Here is a 17,083-nt window from a genome sequence, read left to right on the forward strand (position 1 = left end):
GCAGGTCTGTGACACTACACGGTGTCTACAAAGTTGTCTGTTGCACTTACAGTGAAGCGGACGGCAGTTTTCACTCTTAAACCAGTCACTATGATGTTCAGAAAATATGTGGCCGAGAAAGACTTGATTTCAGCCGAGTGACACTGGGCCAGAGTAAAATTGTGATTGTCGAGTGGTGAGAGGGTGGATTTGGAACTCCTGTGCGGCTGCACTGCGCATTGTCCAGATCTGCTTGGAGCGATATTCATTCAATTCATCACTTACAGGGACAGTTTGATTTCAAGTTTCTTTTTTCTGGTGCTTGGTGAGATTTCAAAATTGAAAGCGACCCATTCCGACCCCAAACTCGTCACTTACACACTGACAGATACAAGGCGGCCACACTCTTCACTTCAGTGAGATGAAAGCCGAGACCGATTTCACGGTTGAATGTAATGGCGAAGAAAACTCATTCAAAGAAAGTGCAGGTCATTGAGGTGCCTTTAAATTCCTGATTGTTTGCACTGAACTTCTTCCCAAAGCGTTGGAGATTCAGGTTGAGCGATTTGGGGACTTCTCCCTCTTCGCGAAAGTTTCAACCGCAGTTCGAGATCAAAAGTCGAGGGCAGAATGAGACACCTCCCTGAAACCGGGGAACAAAGAAACCAAACTTTAGAGCAAGGTTCTGTTTGTTGAGAAAAAGAAAATAAAGAATTTATTTTGGAAAGATCCAGAATGCTATCAGCTCAAAAAGCAACTGTTACCCCGGCGGGATTTGAAGACGCAGCCTTCTGGGGGAGCAATAAGTAATGCAGATAGAAGCAGGAAGTTGAAAAGTGTGAATTGATAGATTAAGTGAGTGGCCAAAACTGCGGCAAATGGAGGTCAATGTGTGGGAGAGCGAAGTCATCCATTTAAATCGAAAAAAGATAAATGGTGAGAAGCTGGGAACTGTGGAGGAGCAGAGAGATTTCGGGGTCCGTGCACAGAAACCGCTACCAACTACTATAGGTACAAAAACGATTGAAAATCGTTAATGGGATGTTAGCAACGGTTCGTTCGTTTGCTTAGACGTGTCATAATATCCCGATCGCGGTTTGATTCCTGTATGGGCTGAGAAGGGGCTTTGGTTCGTGTTTATATGACTTTTAAAATCCAAGCTTTACAAACAGATCCACAGACTAAGTCACGGGGACAATTTTTGGAATAACATCCATTGTAGCTTTTACCCCTGGGCCGGAGAAACACGTCTTTCTATTTATTTGTCTTTCTCCGGTTTGCAGAGAAACGTTTAACTCGCGGCCTGTTCCCGTTAATGATCATCAGCAGCAACAGACAAACAGAGCGGGTCTGACCGCCCCGAGATGTGGAAAAGGCATCGGCTTTGGAGAAGTGAATCAAATCAAATAATCACCCGGCACCGAGAGAGAGAAAACCAAGAGAAAAAGATAGAAGGGAATAGAGAAATAAAAACTAAATCAAGTCGATAGAAATATTTCCCATCCTTGATGTCTCTCTATTCAATCCCCAATCCTTCAGTGGCGGGAATCAAATTTCACTGTAAATAAATGCGAGAATCGACCCAAAGAAGAAGAAACCAAATAACCAAAAACTGCCGAAACCCGGGATTGAATGAATAACCTTTAGATCTTCAGTTTAACGCAATTCCAACTCAGCGATTTTGACCCAACAGCAAATTCAACGTTGCCTCATTGTCCTGCAAGAAAATATCACCGCCGCGACGCCTTGCTCTTCCTGTTCATTACCGCACTTCATATATAAACATCGCACTCACATATACCCAACCACAGTTCATATATAAACATCGCACTCATATATAAAACCCCACACTTCGTTTCTAAACACCGCACTCATACACGCACCCACAGTTCATATATATTGACATAGCAATCAGATATACACACCTGCAGTTCATATATAAATATCGCACTCATATATAAACACCCAGACTTCACATATAAACATCGTTCTCATATATAAACTCCCACAGTTTATAAATCAGCAGCGCACTCATACATCCACACCCAGTTTATAGGAGGAAGTTCGGTACCGACCGCCGATACAGCTCTCAGAGTGGGAGAGGCGGAAGTAGCAGCGACCGAACAAACTCTGGATCTCATCCTTAAGACAGACCGGTAGATCCACCTGTGAAATTACATCGCATTTGTGTATCAGTGAGGGTAATGGGTTCTTAGTGGCGATCGATCGGGCCAAGGGGATCTCAGAGAGGGGAAGGGACAGTCAGATGGCATCAGAGAGTGTAAGGGGGCTCAGAGAGAGGAAGGGACAGTCAGATGGCATCAGAGCGTGTATTAAGATCTGAGAGAGGGGAAGGACTGCCGAGTATGGGAGAGTGTAAGGGGGCTCAGGACGTATCTGTGTAAGGGGCACTCAGTGGGCATCAGAGCAGGTAAATGGCGCTGACAAGTTTCAAAGAGGATCATGGACTCACTGACGGTATCGGAGAAGGTAAGAGACAGAGCGTATCAAAGAAGATAAGGAGCTCAGGGTGAACCAAAGAGGGTAAGGTGGGCTCAGGAGGTATCAGAGAGGCGAATGGATCCAGAGTTGGCATCTTCTTAATAATACATGTTCTAACCTTCAACATTTTTAATAACGGCAAAAAATGAAGCGGACTGAACCGATAACCTGTCCGTGTCCCATGTGGAGGGAACGAGAAGGTAGAATCAGGAGGGAGTGGATAATTGGCAAGGCTCACGGTTTCCTTTCATGCAGCTCAGGGTTGTGTCTGGTGATATGACTGGAGAAAAGGGGTTGCACTTTGAAACTTTTATCACTCAGTGTGAAAAATACAACACAAATCACCCAAAGTGGGGCTCGAACCCACGACCTTAAGATTAAGAGTCTCATGCTCGACAGACTGAGCTAGCCGGGCCGACGATCAAAATTCTTCCCATCCTATTATTGCAGAGAGACAGCTGTTGGCTTTGCTGCAGGAGTTCAGTTCGTTCCACAATCTCAGGTTATCTCCTTCTGAACACCCGTTTTTTTTTCTGGAGTTAGTCTGATGCCGTCACACTCTTCACTTCAGTGAGATGAAAGCGGAGAGCGATTTCAGGGTCGAATGCAATGACGAACAAAACCCATTCAATGAAAGTGCAGGTCATTGAGGGGCCTTTAAAGTCCTGATTGTTTGAACTGAACTTCATCCCAAAGCGTTTGAGATTCACGTGGAGTGATTTGGGGACATCTTTTCCCTCTTTGCAAAAGTTTCAACTGCAGGTCAAGATCAAAAGTCGAGGGCAGAATGAGACGCCTTCCTGAAATTTGAGAACTCGGGAAGCAGACTTTAGAGCAAGGTTCTGTTAATTGTGAAAAAGCAGATAAAACATTAATTCCGGAACGATCCAGAATCCTATCAGCTCTAAAATTAACGGTTACCCATGATTTATACACGCAGCCTTCTGGTGGCACAATAAGTAATGTAGCTTAAAAACCGGAAGTTGAAAAGTGGGAATTGATAGATGAAGTGAGTGGGCAAAACTGCGGCAAATAGAGTTCAATGTGGGGGAGAGCGAGGTCATGCACTGTAAATCTGAGAAAGATAAATCAGATTATTTTCTAAAGTGGTGAGAATCTCGGAACTGTGGACGAGTAGAGAGATTTAGAGGGCCATGTCCAGAAACCGCTACCAGCCAGCGTACAGGTAAAAAAATAATTAAATAACCGAATGTGCCGTTAGTCGGGCCGGTTAGCTCATTTGCATCGAGTATACCGTAATGTCATGATCACGGATTCGATTCTTGTAATTTACTTTATTTATTTCGGGTTTTTGTAACTTTTAAAATCGAAGCTTTACAAAAAAAACCACAGACAAATTCACGGGGACAGTTTTTTTGAATAACATCCATTGCAACTTTGCCCTCGGGTCGGAGAAACAAGTCTTTTTTTGTCTTTCTCCGGTTTGCAGATAAACGTTTAAGTCGCGGCCTGTTCCCATTAATGATCATCAGCAGCAACAGACAGACAGAGCGGGTCTGACCGCCCCGAGATGTGGAAAAGGGATCAGTTTAGAACAAATGCATCAAATCAAATATCACCCGGCACGAGAGAGACAAAACCAAGAGAAAAAGGCAGAAGGTAACAGAGAAATAAAAACTAAATAGAGAAGATAGAAATATTTCCCATCCTTGATGCCTTTCTATTCCATCCCCAATCCTTCAGTGTCGGGTATCAAATTTTACTGTAAATAAATGCGAGAATCGAAGCAAGGAAGGAGATACTAAACAACCATAAACTGCCGAAACTCGGGATTGAACCAAGGACCTTTAGATTTTCAGTCTAACCCTCTCCCAACTGAGCTATTTCGGATCCACATCCATCGTTTATTTCGTGTTATTGTCGTGGAAGTAAATATAGCCCCAGGAGGAATTGCCCCTCCTGTTCATTCCACAATTCATATATAAACATTGCACTCATATATACACACCCACAGAGCATATATAAGCATCGCTGTCATACATAAACTCCCAAAGTTTATCAATCAGCAGCGCACTCATAGATCCACACCCAGTTTATAGGAGGAAGATCAGTACCGACTGCCAATAGAGCTCTCAGAGTGGGAGAGGCGGAAGCAACAGCGACCGAACAAATCTGGATCTCATTCTTAACACAGACCGGTAGATCCAACTGTGAAGTTACACTGCACTTTGAAAGCAGGGACGGTAATGTGTTCTGACAAGGCATCGGGGGGTCTAATCGCTTCTTAGTGGCGATCCATTGGGGCAAGGGCATCTCAGAGAGGGGAGCGGGCATTCAGAGGGTATCAGAGAGTATATTGAGATCTCGCAGAGGGGAAGGACTGCCAGAGGGTATCAGAGAGTGTAAGGACGCTCAGGGCGTGTCAGTGGGTGAGGGGAACTCAGCGGGTAGCAGAGAGTGTAAAGGGCGCTGACATGGTTCAAAGAGGATCATGGACTCTCTGAGGATATCACAGAAGATGAGCAGCTCATGGAGAATCAAAGAGGGTAAGGTGGGCTCAGGAGGTATCAGAGAGGCGAATGGATCCAGAGTTGGCATCTTCTAAATATTACACTTCCTAACCATCAACATTTTTAATAACAGCAAAAATGAAGACTATTGAAACGGTATCTGCCGTGTCCCATGTGGAGGGAATGAGAAGATAGTATCGGGAGGGGCTGGATATTTGGCAACGCTCACGGTTCCCTTTCACACAGCTCAGTGTTTTGTCTGTTTATATCACTGGATTTCGTGAACTGGAGATAAGAGGTTGCACTTTGAACCTTTCATCACCCACTGTGAAAAATAGAACACAAAACGCCCAAGCTGTGGTTTAAACCCACGACCCTGAGATTAGGAATTTCGTGCTTTACCGACTGATCGAGCCGGGCCAGCGACAGGGCTCCTTCTCATCCTATTATTGCAAAGAGGCAGGTGGTGACGTTGGTGTTGGGGTTCAGTTTGTCCGACAATCCCAAGGTGGCTGAATCTGAACACCCACTTCTCATTCTCGAATCAATCTGATGCCTTTTACCAGACGTCCAGCCCCGCGCTGAGCAGGAGAGGAACATCGGGACAGGAGAAGACCATTCAGCCCCTCGAACCTGCTGTCTCATTCAATTTGATCATGAGATGATCAATAATTCATGTCTGTTTCCCCGCCTTGGACTCATATCCCTTGGTAACCGAAACGGAAAAAGATCTATCAATATCAGATTTGAAAATTTGATTTGAGCCACAATCCACATCCTTTGGGATGAGAGATTTCCAGCTTTCGGCTGTATTTTGTTTGCTAAAGTGATTCCTGATTTCTTGCATGATTAGTCCAGCTCCAATTTCATTTTGGATTCTGCAAACAGAGAGAGAGAAAAAGGCCGCCTTAACCGGAGATTGATCCTTTAACGATCTCTCACAAAGCAACTGAAAACTGTCGGAATGTGAATACCATTTCACTTCTCCAAAATAAAGGGAGTGACATTCATTGTGGAAACAGTCTGATGTCGCTCACTGCAGAAATATCCATGTCAGTGTGAAGGAGCTCGCTTGCAACCTTCGAAATTCTCTGTCAAGAAGTATTCCGACTTCGTTCAAGCCAACCTCGTTTTTTTGGATATTTTTCATATGCCTGTTATCCAACCGCAGAATAAATGGTGGAAAATCAGACGCACTCAGCTGGCAATGTTTGCGGTACATTTTCTGGCAGACAAGACACACATTCGAACCCAAGAATTTGCGAGACAATGAATGTTAAGGTAAAAGGTTGCCTTCGTGTCCTCTAACGACCAACTTTTCAGTTCGCAGCGAAACGCGCTAACCAATTGCGCCACAGAAACAGAACTTGCAAATGTTCAAGGACGAATTCATCGAGCTGACGCTTCAGGTTGCCGCACTCAATGTAACAGCTTTCTTCCAATCAGTTTACTTTTCCAAAATAAAATGTGTGCAGCGTGCAGGAGTCAAAATCTGTGCTGTATTATTTCTGAAAATTAAACTCACCTTGCCATTAAACACCTGTATGTTGAAAGACTCAGTCCGCTCGTGGAAGAGAGAATTGATTTTTGAGCTGTGATTCGCCATTCTCTGTTCCAGTAATATTCAGGTTTGCGGAAAATGAGATGAGATGAAATGAGCAGGACAAACCAGCAGGTCTGTGACACTACACGGTGTCTACAAAGTTGTCTCTTGCACTTACAGTGAAGTGGACGACAATTTTCACTCTTAAACCAGTAATTATTATGTTAAGAAAAAATGTGGCCGTGAAAGACTCGATTTCAGCGCGGTGACACGGGCCAGAGTAAAGTTCAGTTCATGCGATTGCCGAGTGGCGAGAGGGTGGATTTGGAACTCCTGTGCGGCTGCGCTGCACATTGTCCAGATCTGTTTGCAGCGATATTCCCTTCAATTCATCACTTACAGGGACAGTTTGATTCTAAGTTTCTTTCTCCCGGTGCTTGGTGAGATTTCAGAAATAAACGCGACCCGTGCTTAACCCAAACTCGTCACTAACACGTTGACCGATACAAGGCGGCCACACTCTCCACTTCAGTGAGATGAAAGCAGACAGCGATTTCTCGTCGATTCCAATGGCGAAAAAAAGTCATTCAATGAAAGTGCAGGTCATTGAGGTGCCTTTAAATTCCTGATTGTTTACACAGAACTTCTTCCCAAAGCGTTTGAGATACACGTGGGGCGATTTGGGGACTTCTTCTCCCTCTTTGCAAAAGTTTCATCCGCAGCACAAGATCAAAAGTCGAGGGCAAAATGAAACGATTTGCTGAAATTTGAGAACCAGAGAACCAGAATTTAGAGCAAGGTTCTGTTTATTGAGAAAAAGCAGATGAAACATTCATTCCGGAACGATACAGAATCCTATCAGCTCTAAAGGCAACGGTTACCCCGTGTTTTGAACACGCAGCCTTCTGGTGACGCAGGAAGTAATGCAGATGATAGCAGGAAATTGAAAAGTGGGAATTGATAGATGAAGTGTGTGGACAAAACTGTGGCAAATAATGTTCAATGTGGGGGAGACCGAGGTCATACACTTTAAATCTAAGAAAGATAAATCAGAGTATTTTCTAAATGGTGAGAAACTCGGTGCTGTGGAGGAGCAGAGAGATTTAGGGGTCCAAGTACAGAAATCGCTGCAGGTACAAAAATTAATTAAACAGCCCAATGTGCCGTTGGTACGGCCGGTTAACTCGTTTGCAAAGAGTATACTGTAACATAATGATCACGGACTCCATTCTTGTAATTTACTTTATTTATTTCGCGTTTTTGTAACTTTTGAAATCGAAGCTTTAAAAAGAAAATCAACAGAAAAATTCACGGGGACCGTTTTTGAATTACATCCGTTGTAACTTTGCCCCTGGGCAGGATAAACACGTCTTTCTTTTGATTTGTCTTTCTCCAATTTGCAGATAAACGTTTAACTCGCGGCCTGTTCCCATTAATGATCATCAGCAGCAACAGACAGACAGAGCGGGTCTGACCGCCCCGAGATGTGGAAAATGGAACAGTTTCGGACAAATCAAATAGTCACCTGGCACCGAGAGAGACAAAACCAAGAGAAAAAGGCAGAAGGTAACAGTGAAATAACAGCCAAATACAAACGATATAAATAATTCCCATCCTTGATGTCTCTCTGTTCAATCCCCAATCCTTCAGTGGCGGGAATTAAATTTCACTGCAAATAAATCCGAGAATCGAAGCAAGGAAGAAGAAAGGAAACAAACAAAAACTGCCGAATCTCGGGATTGAACCAAGGACCTTCAGATCTTCAGTCTAACGCTCTCGCAACTGAGCTATTTCGGCTCTGTACCCAACGATTACTTTGTGTTATTGTCGTGGAAGAAAATATAACCCCAGGAGGAATTGCCCCTCCTGTTCATTCCACAATTCATATATAAACATCGTACTCGTAGAGATACACCCACAGTTCATATATAAACATCGTTGTCATACGTAAACTACCAAAGTTTATAAATCAACAGCGCACTCATACATCCACACCCAGTTTGTGGGAGGAAGATCGGTACCGACCGCCGATGGAGCTCTCAGAGGCGGAAGCAGCAGCGACCGATCAAACTCTTGATCTCATCCTTAACACAGACCGGTAGATCCACCTGTGAAGTTACACCGCACTTTGATAGCAGGGACGGTAATTGCTTCTGAGAAGGCCTCAGGGCGTCAAATCGCTTCTTAGTGGCGATCCATTGTGGCAAGGGCATCTCAGAGAGGGGAAGGTACTATCAGAGGGCATCAGAGAGTGTAAGGGGGCTCAAAGAGGAGAGCTTGCAGTCAGATGGCATCAGAGAGTGTTTTTAAGATCTGAGAGAGGGGAAGGACTGCCGAGTATGGGAGAGTGTAAGGCGGCTCAGGGCGCATCTGTGTAAGGGGCAATCAATAGGTATCAGAGCAGGTGAATGGCGCTGACAAGGTTCAAAGTGAATCATGGACTCTCTGAGGGTATCGGAGAAGGTAAGAGACAGAGCGTATCAGCGATGATAAGGAGCACAGGGAGAATCAAATGGGGTAAGGGGGGATCAGGAGGTATCAGAGAGGCGAATTGTTCCAGCGTTGGCATCTCCTAAATATTACATTTTCTGACCTTCAACATTTTTAATAACAACAAAAAGTGAATCCAATTGAACCGATAACCTGTCCGTGTCCCATGTGGAGGGAACGAGAAGGTAGAATCGATAGGGAGTGGATATTTGGCAACGCTCACGGTTTCCTTTCACACAGCTCAGGGTTGTGCCTGTTTCGAATCTGGAGACAAGAGGTTGCACTTTAAAAATTTTATCACCGAGTGTGAAAAGTGGAACACAAATCGCTCAACGTGGGGCTCGAACCCACGACCCTGAGATTAAGAGTTTCATGCTCGACCGACTGAGCTAGCCGGGCCGACTGCTGAAATTCTTCCCATCTTATCATTGCAGAGAGACAACTGTTGGCTTTGCTGCAGGAGTTCAGTTCGTTCCACAATCTCAGGGTATCGACTTCTGAACACCCGTTTTTTCATTCTGGAGTTAGTCTGATGTCTTTTACCATTCGTCCAGCTCCGCGCTGAGCAGTATCGGAACATCGGGACAAGAGAAGGCCATTCAGCCCCTCGAACCTGCTGCCCCATTCAATTCGATCATGAGTTGATCTGCAATTCATCTCTGTTTCTCCGTCTTGGACTCATATTCCTTGGTACCCGAATCGAAAAACGATCTGTCAATATCAGACTTCAAATTATGAATTGAACCACAATCCACATCCTTTGGGATGAGAGAGTTCCAGCTTTCGGCCGTATTTTGTTTGCTAAAGTGATTCCTGATTTCTTGCATGATTAGTCCAGCTCCAATTTCATTTTGGATTCGGCCAACAGAGAGAGAGAAAAAGGCCGTCTTCACCGGAGATTGATCCTTTAGCGATCTCTCACAAATCAACTGAAACCAGTCGGAATGTGAATACCATTTCACTTTTCCAAAATAAAGGGAGTGACATTCATTGTGGAAACAGTCTGATGTCGCTCACTGCAGAAATATCCATGTCAGTGTGAAGGAGCTCGCTTGCAACCTTCGAACCTTCTCTGTCAAGAAGTATTCCGACTTCGTTCAAGCCAACCTCGTTTTTTTGGATATTTTTCATATGCCTGTTATCCAACCGCAGAATAAATGGTGGAAAATCAGACGCACTCAGCTGGCAATGCTTGCGGTACATTTTCTGGCAGACAAGACACACATTCGAACCCAAGAATTTGCGAGACAATGAATGTTAAGGTAAAAGGTTGTCTTCGTGTCCTCTAACGACCAACTTTTCAGTTCGCAGCGAATCGCGCTAACCAATTGCGCCACAGAAACAGAACTTGCAAATGTTCAAGGACTAATTCATCGATCTGACGCTTCAGGTTGCCGCACTCAATGTAACAGCTTTCTTCCAATCAGTTTACTTTTCCAAAATAAAATGTGTGCAGCTTGCACGAGTCAAAATCTGTGCTGTAATATTTCTGAAAACTAAACTCACCTTGCCATTAAACACCTGTATGTTGAAAGACTCAGTCCGCTCGTGGAAGAGAGGATTGATTTTTGAGCTGTGATTCGCCATCCTCTGTACCAGTAATATTCAGGTTTGCGGAAAATGAGATGAGATGAAATGAGCAGGACAAACCAGCAGGTCTGTGACACTACACGGTGTCTACAAAGTTGTCTCTTGCACTTGCAGTGAAGTGGACGACAATTTTCACTCTTAAATCAGTAATTATTATGTTAAGAAAAAATGTGGCCGTGAAAGACTCGATTTCAGCGCGGTGACACGGGCCAGAGTAAAGTTCAGTTCATGCGATTGCCGAGTGGCGAGAGGGTGGATTTGTAACTCCTGTGCGGCTGCGCTGCACATTGTCCAGATCTGTTTGGAGCGATATTCCCTTCAATTCATCACTTACAGGGACAGTTTGATTCTAAGTTTCTTTTTCCCGGTGCTTGGTGAGATTTCAGAAATAAACGCGACCCGTGCTTAACCCAAACTCGTCACTAACACGTTGACCGATACAAGGCGGCCACACTCTGCACTTCAGTGAGATGAAAGCTGACAGCGATTTCTCGTCGATTCCAATGGCGAAAAAAAGTCATTCAATGAAAGTGCATGTCATTGAGGTGCCTTTAAATTCCTGATTGTTTACACAGAACTTCTTCCCAAAGCGTTTGAGATACACGTGGGGCGATTTGGGGACTTCTTCTTCCTCTTTGCAAAAGTTTCATCCGCAGCACAAGATCAAAAGTCGAGGGCAAAATGAAACGATTTGCTCAAATTTGAGATCCAGAGAACCAGAATTTAGAGCAAGGTTCTGTTTAGTGAGAAAAAGCAGATGAAACATTCATTCCGGAACGATACAGAACCCTATCAGCTCCAAAGGCAACGGTTACCCCGTGTTTTGAACACGCAGCCTTCTGGTGACGCAGGAAGTAATGCAGATGGTAGCAGGAAATTGAAAAGTGGGAATTGATAGATTAAGTGTGTGGACAAAACTGTGGCAAAAAGTGTTCAATGTGGGGGAGACCGAGGTCATACACTTTAAATCTAAGAAAGATAAATCAGAATATTTTCTAAATGGTGAGAAACTCGGTGCTGTGGAGGAGCAGAGAGATTTAGGGGTCCAAGTACAGAAATCGCTGCAGGTACAAAAATTAATTAAACAGCCTAATGTGCCGTTGGTACGGCCGGTTAACTCGTTTGCAAAGAGTATACTGTAACATAATGATCACGGACTCGATTCTTGTAATTTACTTTATTTATTTCGCGTTTTTGTAACTTTTGAAATCGAAGCTTTAAAAAGAAAATCAACAGAAAAATTCACGGGGACCGTTTTTTGAATTACATCCGTTGTAACTTTGCCCCTGGGCAGGATAAACACGTCTTTCTTTTTATTTGTCTTTCTCCAATTTGCAGATAAACGTTTAACTCGCGGCCTGTTCCCATTAATGATCATCAGCAGCAACAGACAGACAGAGCGGGTCTGACCGCCCCGAGATGTGGAAAATGGAGCAGTTTCGGACAAATCAAATAGTCACCTGGCACCGAGAGTGACAAAACCAAGAGAAAAAGGCAGAAGGTAACAGTGAAATAACAGCCAAATACAAACGATATAAATAATTCCCATCCTTGATGTCTCTCGATTCAATCCCCAATCCTTCAGTGGCGGGAATTAAATTCCACTGCAAATAAATCCGAGAATCGAAGCAAGGAAGAAGAAAGTAAACAAACAAAAACTGCCGAAACTCGGGATTGAACCAAGGACCTTCAGATATTCAGTCTAACGCTCTCCCAACTGAGCTATTTCGGCTCTACACCCAACGATTACTTTGTGTTATTGTCGTGGAAGAAAATATAACCCCAGGAGGAATTGCCCCTCCTGTTCATTCCACAATTCATATATAAACATCGTACTCGTAGAGATACACCCACAGTTCACATATAAACATCGTTGTCATACGTAAACTACCAAAGTTTATAAATCAACAGCGCACTCATACATCCACACCCAGTTTGTGGGAGGAAGATCGGTACCGACCGCCGATAGAGCTCTCAGAGGCGGAAGCAGCAGCGACCGATCAAACTCTTGATCTCATCCTTAACACAGACCGGTAGATCCACCTGTGAAGTTACACCGCACTTTGATAGCAGGGACGGTAATTGCTTCTGAGAAGGCCTCAGGGCGTCTAATCGCTTCTTAGTGGCGATCCATTGTGGCAAGGGCATCTCAGAGAGGGGAAGGTACTATCAGAGGGCATCAGAGAGTGTAAGGGGGCTCAAAGAGGAGAGCGGGCAGTCAGATGGCATCAGAGAGTGTTTTTAGATCTGAGAGATTGGAAGGACTGCCGAGGATGGGAGAGTGTATGGCGGCTCAGGGCGCATCTGTGCAAGGGGCAATCAATAGGTATCAGAGCAGGTGAATGGCGGTGACAAGGTTTAAAGTGAATCATGGACTCTCTGAGGGTATCGGAGAAGGTAAGAGACAGAGCGTATCAGCGATGATAAGGAGCACATGGATAATCAAATGGGGTAAGGGGGGATCAGGAGGTATCAGAGAGGCGAATTGTTCCAGCGTTGGCATCTCCTAAATATTACATTTTCTGACCTTCAACATTTTTAATAACAACAAAAAGTGAATCCAATTGAACCGATAACCTGTCCGTGTCCCATGCGGAGGGAACGAGAAGGTAGAATCGATAGGGAGTGGATATTTGGCAACGCTCACGGTTTCCTTTCACACAGCTCAGGGTTGTGCCTGTTTCGAATCTGGAGACAAGAGGTTGCACTTTAAAAATTTGATCACCGAGTGTGAAAAGTAGAACACAAATCGCCCAACGTGGGGCTCGACCCCACGCCCCTGAGATCAAGAGTCTCATGCTCTACCGACTGAGCTAGCCGGGCCGACGGCTGAAATTCTTCCCATCTTATCATTGCAGAGAGACAACTGTTGGCTTTGCTGCAGGAGTTCAGTTCGTTCCACAATCTCAGGGTATCGACTTCTGAACACCCGTTTTTTCATTCTGGAGTTGGTCTGATGTCTTTTACCATTCGTCCAGCTCCGCGCTGAGCAGTATCGGAACATCGGGACAAGAGAAGGCCATTCAGCCCCTCGAACCTGCTGCCCCATTCAATTGGATCATGAGTTGATCTGCAATTCTTCTCTGTTTCTCCGTCTTGGACTCATATTCCTTGGTACCCGAATCGAAAAACGATCTATCAATATCAGACCTTAAATTATGAATTGAACCACAATCCACATCCTTTGGGATAAAAGAGTTCCAGCTTTCGGCCGTATTTTGTTTACTAAAGTGATTCCTGATTTCTTGCATGATGAGTCCAGCTCCAATTTCATTTTGGATTCGGCCAACAGAGAGAGAGAAAAAGGCCGTCTTAACCGGAGATTGATCCTTGAGCGATCTCTCACAAATCAACTGAAACCAGTCGGAATGTGAATACAATTTCACTTTTCCAAAATAAAGGGAGTGACATTCATTGTGGAAACAGTCTGATGTCGCTCACTGCAGAAATATCCATGTCAGAGTGAAGGAGCTCGCTTGCAACCTTCGAACCTTCTCTGTCAAGAAGTATTCCGACTTCGTTCAAGCCAACCTCGTTTTTTTGGATATTTTTCATATGCCTGTTATCCAACCGCAGAATAAATGGTGGAAAATCAGACGCACTCAGCTGGCAATGTTTGCGGTACATTTTCTGGCAGACAAGACACATATTCGAACCCAAGAAATGCGAGACAATGAATGTTAAGGTAAAAGGTTGCTTTAGCGTCCTCCAGTGGGTTCAAACCAACAACTTTTCAGTTAGCAACCGAACGCGCAAACCAATTGCGCCACAGAAACAGAGCTTGCAAATGTTCAAGGACGAATTCATCGAGCTGACGCTTCAGGTTCCCGCACTCAATGTAACAGCTTTCTTCCAATCAGTTTACTTTTCCAAAATAAAATGTGTGCAGCTTGCACGAGTCAACATCTGTGCTGTATTATTTCTGAAAATTAAACTCACCTTACCATTAAACACCTGTATGATGAAAGACTCAGTCCGCTCGAGGAAGAGAGGATTGATTTTTGAGCTGTGATTCGCCATTCTCTGTTCCAGTAATATTCAGGTTTGCGGAAAATGAGATGAGATGAAATGAGCAGGACAAACCAGCAGATCTGTGACACTACACGGTGTCTACAAAGTTGTCTCTTGCACTTACAGTGAAGTGGACGACAATTTTCACTCTTAAACCAGTAATTATTATGTTAAGAAAAAATGTGGCCGAGAAAAACTCGATTTCAGCGCGGTGACACTGGGCCAGAGTAAAGTTCAGTTAATGCGATTGCCGAGTGGTGAGAGGTTGGATTTGGAACTCCTGTGCGGCTGCGCTGCACATTGTCCAGATCTGTTTGGAGCGATATTCCCTTCAATTCATCACTTACAGGGACAGTTTGATTCTAAGTTTCTTTTTCCCGGTGCTTGGTGAGATTTCAGAAATAAACGCGACCCGTGCTTAACCCAAACTCGTCACTAACACATTGACCGATACAAGGCGGCCACACTCTGCACTTCAGTGAGATGAAAGCCGACAGCGATTTCTCGTCGATTCCAATGGCGAAAAAAAGACATTCAATGAAAGTGCAGGTCATTGAGGTGCCTTTAAATTCCTGATTGTTTACACAGAACTTCTTCCCAAAGCGTTTGAGATACACGTGGGGCGATTTGGGGACTTCTTCTCCCTCTTTGCAAAAGTTTCATCCGCAGCACAAGATCAAAAGTCGAGGGCAAAATGAAACGATTTGCTCAAATTTGAGATCCAGAGAACCAGAATATAGAGCAAGGTTCTGTTTATTGAGAAAAAGCAGATGAAACATTCATTCCGGAACGATACAGAACCCTATCAGCTCTAAAGGCAACGGTTCACCCGTGTTTTGAACACGCAGCCTTCTGGTGACGCAGGAAGTAATGCAGATGGTAGCAGGAAATTGAAAAGTGGGAATTGATAGATTAAGTGTGTGGACAAAACTGTGGCAAATATAGTTCAATGTGGGGGAGACCGAGGTCATACACTTTAAATCTAAGAAAGATAAATCAGAGTATTTTCTAAATGGTGAGAAACTCGGTGCTGTGGAGGAGCAGAGAGATTTAGGGGTCCAAGTACAGAAATCGCTGCAGGTACAAAAATTAATTAAACAGCCGAATGTGCCGTTGGTACGGACGGTGAACTCGTTTGCAAAGAGTATACTGTAACATAATGATCACGGACTCGATTCTTGTAATTTACTTTATTTATTTCGCGTTTTTGTAACTTTTGAAATCGAAGCTTTAAAAAGAAAATCCACAGAAAAATTCACGGGGACCGTTTTTGAATTACATCCGTTGTAACTTTGCCCCTGGGCAGGATAAACACGTCTTTCTTTTGATTTGTCTTTCTCCAATTTGCAGATAAACGTTTAACTCGCGGCCTGTTCCCATTAATGATCATCAGCAGCAACAGACAGACAGAGCGGGTCTGACCGCCCCGAGATGTGGAAAATGGATCAGTTTCGGACAAATCAAATAGTCACCCGGCACCGAGAGAGACAAAACCAAGAGAAAAAGGCAGAAGGTAACAGTGAAATAACAGCCAAATACAAACGATATAAATATTTCCCATCCTTGATGTCGCTCTATTCAGTCCCCAATCCGACAGTGGCGGGAATTAAATTTCACTGCAAATAAATCCGAGAATCGAAGCAAGGAAGAAGAAAGTAAACAAACAAAACCTGCCAAAACTCGGGATTGAACCAAGGACCTTCAGATCTTCAGTCGAACGCTCTCCCAACTGAACTCTTTCGGTTCCACACCCAACGATTACTTTGTGTTATTGTCGTGGAAGAAAATATAACCCCAGGAGGAATTGCCCCTCCTGTTCATTCCACAATTCATATATAAACATCGTACTCGTAGAGATACACCCACAGTTCATATATAAACATCGTTGTCATACGTAAACTACCAAAGTTTATAAATCAACAGCGCACTCATACATCCACACCCAGTTTATGGGAGGAAGATCTGTACCGACCGCCGATAGAGCTCTCAGAGGCGGAAGCAGCAGCGACCGATCAAACTCTTGATCTCATACTTAACACAGACCGGTAGATCCACCTGTGAAGTTACACCGCACTTTGATAGCAGGGACGGTAATTGGTTCTGAGAAGGCCTCAGGGCGTCTAATCGCTTCTTAGTGGCGATCCATTTGGGCAAGGGCATCTCAGAGAGGGGAAGGTACTATCAGAGGGCATCAGAGAGTGCAAGGGGGCTCAGAGAGAGGAAGGCACAGTTAGATGGCATCAGAGAGTGTATTAAGATCTGAGAGAGGGGATGGACTGCCGAGTATGGGAGAGTGTAAGGGGGTTCAGGGCGCATCTGTGTAAGGGGCAATCAATAGGTATCAGAGCAGGTGAATGGCGCTGACAAGGTTCAAAGTGGATCATGGACTCTCTGAGTGTATCGGAGAAGGTAAGAGACAGAGCGTATCAGCGATGATAAGGAGCACAGGGAGAATCAAATAGGGTAAGGGGGGACCAGGAGGTATCAGAGAGGCGAA

General features: G+C 44.3%; 6 non-coding genes across 6 annotated transcripts; all 6 read right to left on the bottom strand.

The window, feature by feature from the left end:
- Positions 1-2,823: 2,823 nt before the first annotated feature.
- On the bottom strand, positions 2,824-2,896 carry trnak-cuu (transfer RNA lysine (anticodon CUU)). The gene has a single exon. It is a non-coding gene; the product is annotated as a tRNA-Lys (tRNA).
- Positions 2,897-4,259: 1,363 nt separating this feature from the next.
- trnaf-gaa (transfer RNA phenylalanine (anticodon GAA)) lies at positions 4,260-4,332 on the bottom strand. Its single transcript has one exon. It is a non-coding gene; the product is annotated as a tRNA-Phe (tRNA).
- A 3,887-nt stretch (positions 4,333-8,219) lies between these two features.
- On the bottom strand, positions 8,220-8,292 carry trnaf-gaa (transfer RNA phenylalanine (anticodon GAA)). Its single transcript has one exon. It is a non-coding gene; the product is annotated as a tRNA-Phe (tRNA).
- A 1,019-nt stretch (positions 8,293-9,311) lies between these two features.
- trnak-cuu (transfer RNA lysine (anticodon CUU)) lies at positions 9,312-9,384 on the bottom strand. Its single transcript has one exon. It is a non-coding gene; the product is annotated as a tRNA-Lys (tRNA).
- A 2,850-nt stretch (positions 9,385-12,234) lies between these two features.
- Positions 12,235-12,307, bottom strand: trnaf-gaa (transfer RNA phenylalanine (anticodon GAA)). The gene has a single exon. It is a non-coding gene; the product is annotated as a tRNA-Phe (tRNA).
- A 1,018-nt stretch (positions 12,308-13,325) lies between these two features.
- trnak-cuu (transfer RNA lysine (anticodon CUU)) lies at positions 13,326-13,398 on the bottom strand. The gene has a single exon. It is a non-coding gene; the product is annotated as a tRNA-Lys (tRNA).
- Positions 13,399-17,083: the final 3,685 nt, after the last annotated feature.

The sequence above is a fragment of the Heptranchias perlo genome, chromosome 20 (assembly GCF_035084215.1).
Source record: "Heptranchias perlo isolate sHepPer1 chromosome 20, sHepPer1.hap1, whole genome shotgun sequence".
In the NCBI taxonomy this organism is placed as follows: Eukaryota; Metazoa; Chordata; class Chondrichthyes; order Hexanchiformes; family Hexanchidae; genus Heptranchias; species Heptranchias perlo.